Source organism: Protopterus annectens, chromosome 4.part0 (genome assembly GCF_019279795.1).
Source record: "Protopterus annectens isolate FY-2018-M chromosome 4.part0, PAN1.0, whole genome shotgun sequence".
Lineage (NCBI taxonomy): Eukaryota > Metazoa > Chordata > Ceratodontiformes > Protopteridae > Protopterus > Protopterus annectens.
In genome coordinates, this window is record NC_056733.1 from 1,549,444,116 (window position 1) to 1,549,458,788 (window position 14,673).

The following is a 14,673-nucleotide window of genomic DNA, read 5'->3' on the forward strand; positions in this document are numbered from 1 at the left end:
TTTTTTTTTTGATCTGCCACTTTTTTATGGTCATGGTGGTGGTGGGTCCCCAAGGAGGGCTTATTTTTAAATTTCACATTATATTTGGTTATAGTGGGGACTGCTAGAGCTATGTATTTTTTATATAATAAAATAGTTCATATAAAAAAGTAGCAGCTGAACCTTTATAAGGTGTGGTGACATTGCAAGTAAACTTAAATAGCTCTTCACAGAATTTAAGCAAGTTGGAATAGTTAAAGTAATTGAACTTAGAATAGTTTACCATTGTGGGGTTAGTGGCATTAAAGGAAAGTGTTAATAATTTGTGATCCTACTTAAGCAGGAATAGTAATACTAAAGGCCTGATGTTCTTAGAGACAACACTGTAGAGGACCAGGTCCTAAAAGTTCTCACCCCTAATGGTCTGGTTAAATATTTAATCTAAGGAGATGCCATTTAATAGGGGTAGGAATCTTTGGGCATACATAAAGATTCCTATTCAATATAGAAATATTTTATTTTCTGTAATTAGCAATATAAATACTTTATTAAGAATGTTTCAGTTTCTGATTGTTGTTATAACCATTTCTAATTACATATGTATAAAATACTTAATAAAATAGTGATATGTTACATAATAAATGCTTACATTCAGTTAGCACTAACTTACCTTTGTTAAAAATGCAAGTTTAATATCAAGGTCTACTATCTGGTCTTAATCACATGCATGATTCAGCATTGCTCATTAAACAAAATCAGTTTACAATACAAATTAATCATTTTACACATAATTTGAGAGCAGAACTTAATTAGCAACCATGTTGTGTTATTTTCACCATCTAACAAATCTTAACAATAGGGCCACTGCCCGTGCCTTATACAGGAGTCTTCTTTATTAAATAAATATGTATCTTAGGTACTTTGTTCTCTGGCAGTGTTCTTTTCAAGTTTAACTTCCATTATGTTTCTGGTCTCTGTAGTCCTCAGTTCTATATTTTCAGTCAATGTAATCATCATTTTTTTACATGTCTTATAGATGGTTTGTAATCCTTAATTAATTTTGAGCAGATATGAGTGACTCTTGCGACTGTAAGAGATTATGTATGGCATCAATCTGAGGGAAAGGACAATGAAAGTGTCTTGATGTAATATTACAGACAGAAAGGAACCTAGTAAGAGGTTTGCTGTTTTGTTTAATGTGTAGCCAGCTTGTCTTTTTTTAAGGAGAGGCAATGGTTGCCACACTTAGGATATTTTGTTATGAATCAATACATTTTATTGGCAATGGATTGAAAAGCCATTGAGTTATTTTTGATTGTTCATTTATTTGTTTGTTTTCTTTGTTTGTTGAGTTATTCATTTATTTATTTATTTATTTTGAGGCTGTTGCAGTAAATGGCAGACTGTATCATGTCTAGCTAAATGGGATGCCCTTGTCTACACCTGAATTGGCTGTAAGAGGCACTGGGTTAATATCTTGACCCAAAAATGGAGGTAGTTTATTTTTATGTTTTTTTTTTTTGTTGTTCCTAAGTGAGTTTAAATGTGTAGAGACAGACCAAGCCAGATTTCCAAATGTGGACTGGATACTCTAAATTGGCCTTAGGCGTGAGTGAGTGCATGTTTGTGCCTTCCATGGAAGGCTGAGTGCCAGGCTGGCAACTTGACACCATAAAACTCCACTGCCAATCATGAGCAGACAGGTGATCCACTGTGGCAACCCCCAACTGGGAAATGCCGAAAGAAGAAGAAGATGTACCAGGTAGATGAAAACTGGCTCATTCCAAGTCAGACTTTCCCGGTAAACAAATGTTAAATAAATAATAAATAAATAGGTGTGGTTTTAATTGTGTGATTGCTGTGGCCTTTGTCAGTGTGGTATGGATTTTTGAGGGTTTCAGTTTGTTTTCAAAAAAAAATCATGGTTTTCATTTTTTTTTTTAGATGGAGTTTTATTGATACTAAGCCATGTTTTGAGGGATAGAAGCTCACCTTGGAGCTTGCACTGTAGGTCATTATGGTAGGGGCTGGATCTATAAATGACTACATTTTCTATGTATAACAGTAGGGGAAGTTTGGTTACATCATCTGGAAGTTTATTTATACAACAGAAAACAGTAGTTGAGCAAGTGTGCAGCACTGAGGGTCACCAGTAAGAGTAGAAAAACGTGCAGAAAAGAAGGGTCACTTTTTAGCCTAAAAGTTATTTTTATTAGGATGCCTATGAAACAGCATCTAGAGGACTGTTGCCTATTTCAGTATTTTAGAGAATAATGGTATGGTCAACAAACTCGAAAGCTTGATTGAGGTCGATGAAAATGGTACTACTAAGGTTTCTATTGTCCTCCTTTCCTAGAATGTCATCTATGAGAGTCAACAGTGCTGTCAGGATACTCTTACCTACTCAGAAACCATACATTTCAAGGAGAATAAGTAGTGATGTTGTATATAGGAAAGTGTTCTTAAGTGAGTTTAAAACTTTAGACATTGATCAAGCTAAAGACCCAAGTGTTTGAAGGTAGATGTGGTTTCAATGATGCAATTGCTTAGAGCTTTAAAGGACAGATTGCGGTATGGATTTCTGAGACTTTATGTTTGTTTAAAAAGATCATTGTTTTCATTTCTTTGGATTTAAGAAGGATGTTTTTGCCATTTTTAGAATATTCCCTTTTCTCTGAGGTATGGCAACATTGGCATTGGTATATATACATTTGGAGAATACAGGAGGGTTGCCACCCTACAAAACAATAAATAAATAAGAATGGAGGATAACGGATAAGAGCAATGCTTGATATTCACTCCTCTCCTATGTTTTTATTTTTTCCATATTTCAGGATTTGGCATTGCAAGTTCCAACATTTCAAGAAAAATAATACATGATTATTTTAAGACATTTGCTTAGTGAAGGTAGCTAGAGAGTATGGCTGTTTTGGGTTTGGATTGTTTGGGGACTGGTTTAACAAAATAATTTATTAGCTTCATGAAGTTTTTAGATACAGACTTTAGATGGAATATTTACTACTTTAAAACCATGGGATAAAGTGCACCGAGGCAACAATAAGCAGTAAGAAGTATAGAACAACAGAGCCCACTAATCATAAAGTGTCATATATCCAGTTTCACCAGTCTTAAACATACATTATTTCATGCTAAAAATGTGAGAAATTCTCAACTACAGCAAACCAGCACATGACTCACATAAGATGATTCCAGGTGTAAGAATCATCCATGTGATCTTCCATACACTCACTCTCTAAAGGAGACATTAAGACCTTATAACTCACCCAGTGCAATTACTGAGTAGTAACCTTTCCCCAAGAAGTCCAAGAAGACTATTTCTGACCAATGGGTCATCATTTTATGATTTGGAGGCCTAAGGTCTGGGTTGATCCTCATACATTCCTGAAAGACTGGCATTTATTCCTTATCTATTTATGTATTTATTTATTTAGTCATTTATTTGTTTGTTTGTTTATTTTATTTATTATCCATTCATTTTGTTAGCTGTTTGTTAGTTTGCTTGTTTGTTTGTTTGCAATTGTTAATATGGTAGATTATTTTCCCCATAACTCTTTTTTCCAGACTCATTCCAGGAGCCCTATCAGGTTAACTGAGTTGCTCAGAGTCATATAACAGACACATGGATACTGAGTAAATCACACCCTGATGACAGGATGAAGGCCATTGGCAACTCATTTGCTTAGTCTTCTGCTGAACCCAAAACTTCAGCAAAGGGTTCATTCCTTGATATCTTAACCTATACATATCGAATTACATAGTCATGGAGCAATTCTGTTTGCAAGCTTTAGATATGGTCTCCTATTCCAAACTAATAGAAGTACTAACCGAACTATCCTTCTCATCATCTGCCACAGCTTGGTCTAATAATTATTTATCTGGACATCGACAATCTGTTCTATGGCAATGTGACCTATCTCCATGCCTTCCTTTATCCATTGGTGTCCCCCAAGAATCTTGGACCCTCTCCTTTTTTCCATCTTTACTAATAATCTACAGACAGCTACTCCACATGGTTTTATAATACAGTATGCAGATGATTCAACACTTATCTGTGCTTCCACTTTTCTATCAGTTCTTCATTCTCAAATACATGAATCTTTCAGTTCTGTTGAAACATGGTTAGCCAATGCCCATCTAATCCTGACTCCATACAAAACTAAATTATTACTCTTCCAACCTAGCAAGACATCTAACTCATGCCCACCATTTCACCATAATAGCCAAAGACAATGCTGTCATCTCCCTGACAAGCCATACAAAGTTTCTTGGAGTGGAAATAGACAATAACCTAAAATTTGACTTATATGTCTCCCTAACAATAAAAAAGTCCATAAGAAACTTGGAAGTCTATATAGGCACAAAAGGTTCTTGATCACAATGGTTAAAATTACATTAACACAAACCTATCTACTCTCCACTCTACTATATGCCTCTCCAATTTTAAGTAATCTTAGGAAAATTGACCTATCTAAGCTAGACGTATGTTATAATAAAATTGCTGTAGAACACATCATTGTACAGCTTAAGGATACTAGACTGCCTTGAACTTCCCAACATTATTCTTTACATCCAACTCTCTAACTCACGAAAGTGTAACACAACCAAGCAGAATCCCTGCACTATAAAAATCTCATCCTTCCTTACAGTTCCAGCAGATCACTTTGCTCTAACAATAAGAACTTACCATCTCAAAAGCCAACAACACTGCAGGAGAATATTTATTTTCCAGCTATATTTCTCGTATATTGGAAATCCTTTCCTAACTTCATCCTCTCAACCTCATCCATTAACCACTTTAAGCCATCACTTAAAGCTTATCTAAAAAATAAGTGGCTATGTTCCTGTACTAATCTCTCATGAATGCTCTGATACATCACTGTATGCCCTAACCATATCCAACTTCTTCCCCAGTGTTTAATCTTTTATTCCTACCGGCCTGTCTTAACCTTAAATCTTGACATAAGTCATACTTTACAAATAGTACTAGCTAACTTTAATACCTAAGTTTTGTTGTGGTGATGTAACAAATTTGTATTTTCTTATGTATACTGCATTTTGTTTACTTTATACTTTATTGACTATTGTAACTTGTGCAATAAAATTTAATGTTGTTCATGGAGCTTTTCTCCCCATGCCTCCACTGAAAAAGGACCTGTGTCCAGTTGGACTTTCCCAGTAAACAAATGTTAAATAAATAAATAAAATTAATTAATTAATTAATTGATGTTAACTATCTTAAGTTAGAGTTCATTTGGTCTGTTGTCCAACAACTACATAATTTAATACCATCTATAATTAGTTATGTTAAACACAGGCAATATTATCAATATATCCTGCAAAGCCATGGCAAAAATAAATTCAGTATAATAATAAATAAAATAATAACAAGCATTTCATCCTAGTATGTGCATTCAGCATTATACTTAAATTGAAAATAAAACAAATTTTTACTATTTCTAATTTTTGAAGGGATAGAAAAGGGGTATAAGTAATAACCTATCAAGAATAAGTGCTCCCATATCTTGCAGCATAAAATAAATGTTTGAAATTATTTATGCCATTCCTGTACACAACTGGATCTACAGATAAAATCCTGATTCATTTAAAAGCCATCAAAGAGACAATCCCCTGGATTCAGCAAGCTGAAATTTCCATCCAAGAACAGTGTAGGAGCTCCTGCATGGAAAATGGCTCAGAGCAATCCAGGAAAGTGTCGTTTTCACGTGCATGAGTGGACCTACAGTGTTCTAGCATGGAAAACTGGCAAATATGCAAATTACCTCATTTGCTGGTAAAAATCATGCAAATGAGGTGATTTTGCGATCCACCAAGCTGCCAGGTCTCTGTGCTAGAACAGTGTCTGTGAAGAAATGTAGTCAGAAAATAACTGAGTACATTTCTGCAACTGACAAAATGGAGGCATGACAGCTCATGGAAAAGCATGTATTATGTACATTAGACATGCCAATGGACAAATTTAAGGCCATTGGCATTAAAAAGTGATTAATTATTGTGAAAATTAATCTTTTTTTTGTCCAGTCTCAGCCATTTAAGCATAGGGCAGCAGCCCGCATACGGATTGTGCTGGAAATAAATAAAAAAAAAAAAAAATGGGAAAACTTAACCCTGGATTCAGCAAGCTCTGCATGGTGTGCAGGGATAGTGCAAGAGCTGCTGCACGCAACATGACCAACGAGTGATCCAGAAACGAGCTCCCAGGATGTGCACGAGCGTTCCTACACTATTCCTGCATGGACACCACTGTTATATGCTAATTACCTCATTTGCTGGGGAAAACCATGCAAATGAGGTGAATTAATGATCCAGGAAGCAAGCAGGCATATGTGCAGGAATAGTGTAACCTGTAGAAATGTATTTGGTTACTAACCAAATACATTTCTGCAAATTGCAAAACGGAGGAGTGACAGCTCAAAAGAAAGCATGTATTCAATGTAGTAGGCATGCAAATAGCCAAATATATGGCCATTGACATGAAAAATAGTTGCAATTTTACAAAAAACAAGTCTATTTGTTTTTGACCAATCTGGGCCATTTAAGCGTAGGGCAGTGGTGCACAAATGGGATCACCAAGAAAATAAGAAAAAGGGGGGAAATAAGCTTTTATACCCAAATCAGCATTTTGCCATAATAGTTAATGCCATGCATAAGACAATAATAACAGGGAATAGTGGTTGTTAAGGGGGAAGACTCAGTGTGAGTGTGGTAACTATGAATTAGCATTCTGGTTTATGTAAATGAGGGGACTGATACTGAATCACAGATTTCCTCTCAGTGTCAGCTTGCAATAAACCGTGTAGGTGCAGCAACACCATTGTATAAGTCTAAGAGGTGGATGACCTCATAAGGGTCTATAAGGCTCTATTTTGAATACTGTGATTTGTTTTATTTACCTTGTGTTTTACTTGTATTCTGCATTTAGCTGCATATTAAAACTTGAAAAGAGACCACAGCTCTGTCTCTTGTGAGTCAGGGAGAAATTATTACAGGTCAATAGAACAGATCAGTTAAGGTTAATCATCTGTGAACTGAGGGGGTGGAGCTGGGAACTAAACCTTCTATTGAAGGGGTAAAATAAAACATTTCAGAGCTTTACTAGAAAGGCTCACCCAGACTCTGCTACACTTTGCTGTGAGAGAAAGGTTAGTTTGCTTTTTATTTGTTGTATTACTTTATTGCTTTTTCTATTTTGGATACTGTGGTTTGTTTTATTTACCTTGTGTTTTACTTGTATTCTGCTTTTAACTGCATATTAAAACTTGAAAGGAGACCACAGCTCTTTCTCTTGTGAGTCAGACAGACATTTTTCCTTACCCTCCCACCCGGTTACTGTAGTGTTCTTAAGCACCACTGTCTTTCTAGTTGCCTTCCCCTTATGTTAATTTAATCATATATCTAATTGCCTCTCTATTTTTACTGGCCTGTGTGAGTAAGCACAAAATTATCATTTTGTGAAATCGCTCCCCTTCAACTATCTAAATTTATTGGCCATCCTACTGTATTCCATAGCACCAGATTACAAACATGACCACCCCCTTTTAATCTATCTTCAAGTTTTAAAAATAGTGACTCTCCACTAAAACTTAACTTTTTAGACAGGTAAAACCTAAGTGACCTACTTTCAAATCTAACTGCTCTAGTGCACACTGTAGTGTTTAGGATATGCCATATTTTTTTCATCTTACCTTTAAGCATCCCTGTGACTAGCAGGTGCTTTAAAACCTGCTGGAAAGCACTAGGAAGTCTTAAACTGATACAAGCACTCAAAGGAGAAATTAATCATAGGTACTAAATAGCCTGTAATTGCAAAGTACCTTGCTAAGGTAAGGGAAAACAGCTCTTGTACTTTACAAAAAAGCACCAAACCAGGCATGTCCAAGGGTCAGCTTCCAGTGATTTATTCTGTCCAGCTGGTGAATCTGGGCATACTGGGGCAATGCAGCAATTGCCTTATGTACACAGACAACCATCTCCTCCTACCACCCAACACTACAACCTGCGAGAGATGTACTTACATAGCCAAACTGGAAGCAAAGCTCTCTCCACCCAAGATTGTGCTAGACAGTCAAGAGGTTAACAACTGCACTACACCTCAAGCAACACATAGCCCTTCTAAACCTACACTACCAACACCCACACATAGCAACACTAAAACAACATATGTGGAGGCCCTTAACAGTAACCTGCCCAAGCAGCAAGGACCTCCAAAGCTGAAACACAAACAAACACCAATCACAACCAAAGTGCCACATAGCTCACAACACCAGTGTGCCACCCAACAACAGCCCCTAAGGCAAGACAACGTACCCAACACTTTAGTCATAGGTGACTCTATAGTCAGGCACACTGATGTCCCACTCACCAGGCTGAACAAGGAGAAATTTACAGTCAGCTGCCTGTTGAGTGCCAGGATCCACTGCATAACACATGCACTCAAGTCACTCCACAACAAGTACAAATATGACTCTGTCATTGTCCATGTTGGAGTGAATGACTAGAGACGTACCTCCCTGGACTACATAAAAAGAGACATGGAAGAGCTCTCAGATCATGTGGCCAGGCAGGTATGACCCTAGCCCTGAGTAGCATCCTGCCTTTGCACAGAATGTTACAACAATATAAGGACAAAATGATTAACTTCAACAACTGGCTAAGCTTCTGGTGTCATTCAAAGGGAATCCAGTGTCTGTCTGCCTGGGATGACATGATCGACAGACCATGATGCTTTGCCAGAAATGGTCTGCACCTATTGCTCCTGGGATTCAGGTTACTGGCTAAGGCTCTTGCCACCCCTATACTGCCTTTTTTGCCAAAGTTCAAAGGACAAAACCATCACCATAATAGGTACAAGTATGCAAAATTTGAAGGTAATGCTACTCAGTGCTAGATGTCTAAACCTCAAAATGCACTCTCTCGAGGCTCTCCTAAAAATGGAGAACATCAATATATTTGCAGTAACTGAGACCTGGTTCAAGGATCCAGAGAGTACCCTTGCAATACAAGGCTACAACTCTTACCACACTTTTCAGCCACCAAACCAGGACCAAAACACTAAAGGTGGCGGAGTGTCCATATTTACCAAGGATATTCACAACACCAGGCTAGTTGCCCAAAACAATGTGTCTGAAATTCTCCAGGTGCAGCTAACACTAGGTAAGACTGCAATCCAAATTGTAGCTTGCTACAGATCCCCCACCATGACCCAAGATTCTCACTACACCTTTCTAAACAGTGGAAAATATTAAGATACAACCAAACACCCTAATACTGGGTGATTTCAACTACTCTGCCATTAACTGGGAAAACTACTCATGTACCAACACCTTTGCCCAATAGTTCTTGGAATTCATAAATTCCAACACCCTGGATCAACTAATCCTTAGTCCCACCAGGGGCTCCAATATCCTAGAACTGGTCATTACCAACATGGGAAATCAATGCTCCACACCTATGGTCACCCCCTTGTTGGTCAGGTCATAAGCTAATCACCCTTGACATCCACATCCTACCACCACCCCCCAGTAAGGAAACCTCCATAAAAACATATCCAAAGCCAAGGTCTTGCTACTCAAGTCAGAAGTGACTAACTTCATGACACCCATGCAGACGGGAACTGAAAGTTTGACCGCTGAATCCTACACTAAGGCACTGTACGAGCACATCCACTCGTGCATGAATTGTGCCATCCCCAGTAGAACTAAGACGTTCTCCTCCAAAAAAGGAAGTCAATCTGGTGGTCCCTTGCCATAAACAAACTTTATAGCAAAAGGAAGAAACTGTTGCAGAAAAGAGGAAAATCCCAGGATGCAAAAAACTTCCTTAGCATCCTCAGTAAGAAGTTGAGATCCCTCATAAAATCCTCCAAAGCTAGTTACGAAAATAAAATTGCCAAAGATTCCAAAGACAACCACAAGGAATTCTATCGCTATGTCAAGAATCTAAATGTCAATGCTCAGATCTGCTCTGATCTACAACAGAATGGCATTAAATATACTGATCCCAAGGATATTGCTAATATCCTGGCAGATCGATTCAGTGCAAACTTCACCCCCCTATCACTCACTAAAGGGCTCATATCAATACCGAAAGATTGACAAATTCTGGTAATAATGGCCAGACAGTTAAAAAATGCACTCTCAAAGCTTAGAATACAACATCCCTGGGACCAGATGACATACCAGGTTGTGAACAACATGAACTACAAAATTAACTAGCACCTCACCTAAATGTCATGTTTAATCATAGCCTCACCTCAGGCTTCATGCCCACTGAGTGGTGGACAGCTGCAGTTATCCCACTCCACAAGGGGGGATCCACCTTAGATCCCAGGAACTACCACCCCATCAGTCTGATGAGCCTGATCTGCAAGGCCATGGAAAATATCATCATGGAACTTATAAACAAAGATATTGGCAACCTTCAAACACTGGACCCCATGCAATTTGGGTTTGTGAAGGGCCAATCTTGTCTCCTGAACCTGATTGACTTATTCAAATCAGTCTCCAGAGCTGTGGACAAGGGTAAGGTGGTCCACACAGCCTATCTGGACCTCGACAAGGCCTTTGTCACCATCCCCCATTCTGGAATCATAGATAAACTTACGAAGCTGGGCATTAATTCCTACATCACTCAATGGGTTCCAACTGGCTTACTGACAGAACCCACAATGTAAAATTAACTGACTCCAAATCCAGCTCCAGACAAGTGACAAGTGGTGTACCTCAGCATTCAGTCCTGGGACCGCTCTTGTTTGGCATCTACTTCTCTGAAGTACAGGCCAACACTAAGGAACTCTGGCTAACAAAGTTCACAGATGACTGCAAACTGGGAGCTATTATTGAATCCACAAATTATGTGGATATTCTATAAAAGGGCCTTACAGATACAGATGCTTGGTGCCAGAGCCATGGGCTCAAGCTCAATGCCAAGAATTGCATAGTTATCCCCTTTGGGAAAAAACATGCACCCATGAATTACCACATAGGTGGCAGTGCAATCAACACCGAAAGTGTGATAAGAGACTAAGGGACACAGGTGGACAGTGGTCTCACCTTCGATAACCATATCGCCACAACAGTCAGGAAATCATTCTATGTGGCACACCTCATCACTAAGGGCTTTTCATCTAGAAAAAAGGAGGTTATTGTCCTACTGTACTCATCCCTCATTAGACCCATTATAGAATACAATGCCCCGTTTGGTATGTACCTCTCAAGACATCTGCAACAACTGGAAAGGCCACAGAAATACCTCACTAAAAGAATCACAGGCCTAAAGCAGATGCCATATGCTGACCGTCTAAAATAACTTCACCTATACTCTGTCGCATATCGTCTACTCAGAGGCAATCTCTGCTTACATACAAGGCCATGTCAAACCTAGAGCTGTTGGACATGCTACACTTAAAAGAAATCCCAATCCCTCAGAGACACACACTCCGGGGATCTAAACCTTGTCATCACAATGAACAAAACATGTTGGAGGGATAGGTTCCTGACCCAGGGACTCCCCAGACTCTGGAAGAGACTGCCCATATATGCCAAGGAGAGTACCTCTTTGGCCATCTTCAAAAGGAACCTTGATAATTGGATGGGAGATAGGAAATTCACCACGGGGATCATGACAGTCATCCTGCTAGACAGGGTTCCAGGGAAGTAAATACTGTGGGAAGAAATAGCCAGGGAATTGTTATGTCTAGGCTTGTATAGGGTCTAGAGCTGATAGCCTAGTACCAACTTATGAACATATGAACCTATGAGTGTCATGTATGCTGTTAGTTTATTTGAGCTATGTGGCCTATGTTTGCCCTTAGCTAAGCAAAGCTAAGGAAAGGGGTATGTCTGAAGCTGCCTAGCAGTGTTTACATTGCCTAAATGGGTGTGCGGGCTGTGCACTGGCTTTTAAACAAAACAAAAAAAAAAAAAAAACAGGAAATAGCAGCTCTGTCCACATCTGAGCACTGGGTATGTGTGGTGCACCTCAGTGCTAAAACCAGAATGCAATGGGAAGGGAAAACAGCAGTAAGAAGGCAATCAAGGAGAACTAGCATAGCTGGAAGGTAAAATGTATCACAATCAGCCAATTACACAGGCAACAGCCCAACACACTACTATAAGCTATGTAAACACCTTTCAGTCTGTTTTTTCCCACAAACTCTATACCACTGGTGTACACAGACAGGGAAATATTACCTGATAAAACTAACAAAATGTTAGTGGCTGCTGTCGCTGTCATACATCAATATGTGCAAGAGGCTGAAGGTATTAAGGATGCGAATGCTGATCCCCATCCTACAGTGAGGAGGAGGAGAAGAGTGTAGAAACCCAGGGATACTAACCAGGGGCTACATGAGCTGGAGATAGTGGAGCACTATAAGGTGGACAGGGACATTCTACAGCAAATTGTTGAGCTGTGCTAGCCCCACCTCACACACAGAACCAACAAAGGGGAACCCATTTCAGTGGATACCAAGGTATGTGTAGGCTTAAAATACTAGCCACAGGTACATTCCAAAGGTCAACTAGGGATATCATGGGGATCTCACAGGCATCAGCATGCAGGGTACTCCACCAGTTCCTGGATGCCATGTCAGCACATACCGGTGAGCAAATATATTTCCTCAATACCCATGAGGTGTTGACCAGCAATATGCATCTCTTCCACCAAATAGCAGAACACCCTGAGGTAGTGCGTGCTATAGACTGCACGCACATACACATCAAAGCACCACCTGGCAAGTGGGGTAGGGTCTACATAAACTGCAAGGTCTTCTCCTCCATCAACTGCCAGGTCATGTGCAATGCCCAAGGCATTATCTTGAATGTGTGTGCTTGCAGCCCTGGAAGCTATCAGAACTCCCACATCTGGAATATGACACAGCTGTACCAACCATTTGCCAGTGGAGACATACCACAAGGCCACCTAGTGGGGGATGCTGACTACGCACTGGAACCATGGCTGATGACACCCCTCAGAAATGCACACACACCTGAACAAGAACTCCATAATGAGCACATGCACAAACAAGAATCATAATAGAGCATGTGTTTGGGATGCTCAAGTCATGGTTCCACTGCTTGGACATATCCGGTGGAGCCTTGCAGTACTCTGCAGTTACATGTACACAAATGTTCATAGTATGTGTGATGCTACACAATATGATCCTGCAGAAACAGCTGCAGCAGGAACAGCATGGGGCAAGGCCACCAGACACCCACCACTGACAAGGCCATCAAAGGCACAGAATGACTCGGAGGAGGAAATACCTGAGCCTGTGATAGATTGTATCATGTGTACAATATGCAGGGGTCAGTGTGTTAGGTTGTTGTGTGTTCATAATTGCCTGGAAGTGGTCAGCATGTAGGCATGGAGGGTTGTGTCTCAGTGACCTATGGGCAGTACTGTGGTTGACTGGGCCATGTTCCGACAACTGCAGTGCCAACCACTATGATTCTCAGTGATACCTATGTCAGCAGTCGTCTATACTCACTGTCCAGATGTCAGTATCTGTCACTGTCTGAAAAATGGGCATGCCATGAATCTGGGCCCATTCATACACACAGTACACAGGTGGAAGTACCCTAGACAGAGTACATAAAATGTAACTGTCAACTGCACACAACTTTTGAATTGTACATATAAGTTAGCACCACATTAGTTGTCTGTGTAGTATGGAATACTGATGTAGTCTTGATCAATCACTAGCAGACCACAAAAGGCACAGTTATGAAGTAATGATAGACTGCCTATGTCCCTGCACAAGGCAGCCTAAGGGAAATGTCCCAGGTATATCTGTGAGTTAGCTGTAAGTAGCTTCCATATCACACAAGCACTCAGCTCACCCCACCATCAGCCACAGGTTTATCACAGGTCATATCCTTGCTGTTGGGAATAAGTACAGTATGACCCCACTTCTGCATGGGAATGCCCACAGAATGCAGCATGCTGATGAGGTGTCCTATGCAGGTGTGTCCCTAGCTGTAAGCAACACCCTCTCTGCATCCAGACCAATGGATCAATATGAACAGGAACTATTGCCATTAACACCATTCACACTTACCGTGTCACCCCAGGGGAATCCACTGGCTTACAGCCTGGGAATGTAGGAGTGACAGAATGCACTGGCCTGCTACAGATCACTACCAAATGACCTACAGTCCTCTGTCAAAGGCCTGTGCCTCACCCATAGTGCGAATATATGGTATCTTATGGGGTCCCAACTAACAACCTAACACAGTCAGCAGAACACAAATGCAAGGCCATGTTGACAAATCCCAGTAGCATGCCCCCTGTGTCCTACTGTGTGAATTGTGGACCAATCCATAAATACTGCTGGGATGATGGGCTAACTGTAGGGCTACTTCTCAGATATTGCTTGCATAATGTTAGGAAGAGGACAGAATAACAGTGTGGGGGATATAGAAGCACAGACATCATGGAGTGTGTGAAGTCTGAAACTGTGATGTGTGCCCATACTACCCCTGCCTGCAAACCCAGTAATGGGAGGCTACAAACCTGCTCATAAACCACAATGTGAAGGGGAACTGACCAGATATATGAGCCCTGCCTCTGGGTAACCTGGGTGAATCTGTACAGCTGAGAGGTATTGTCACAGCAGGATATGGCCATTCTGTTAAGTTGATATATGTACAAGAA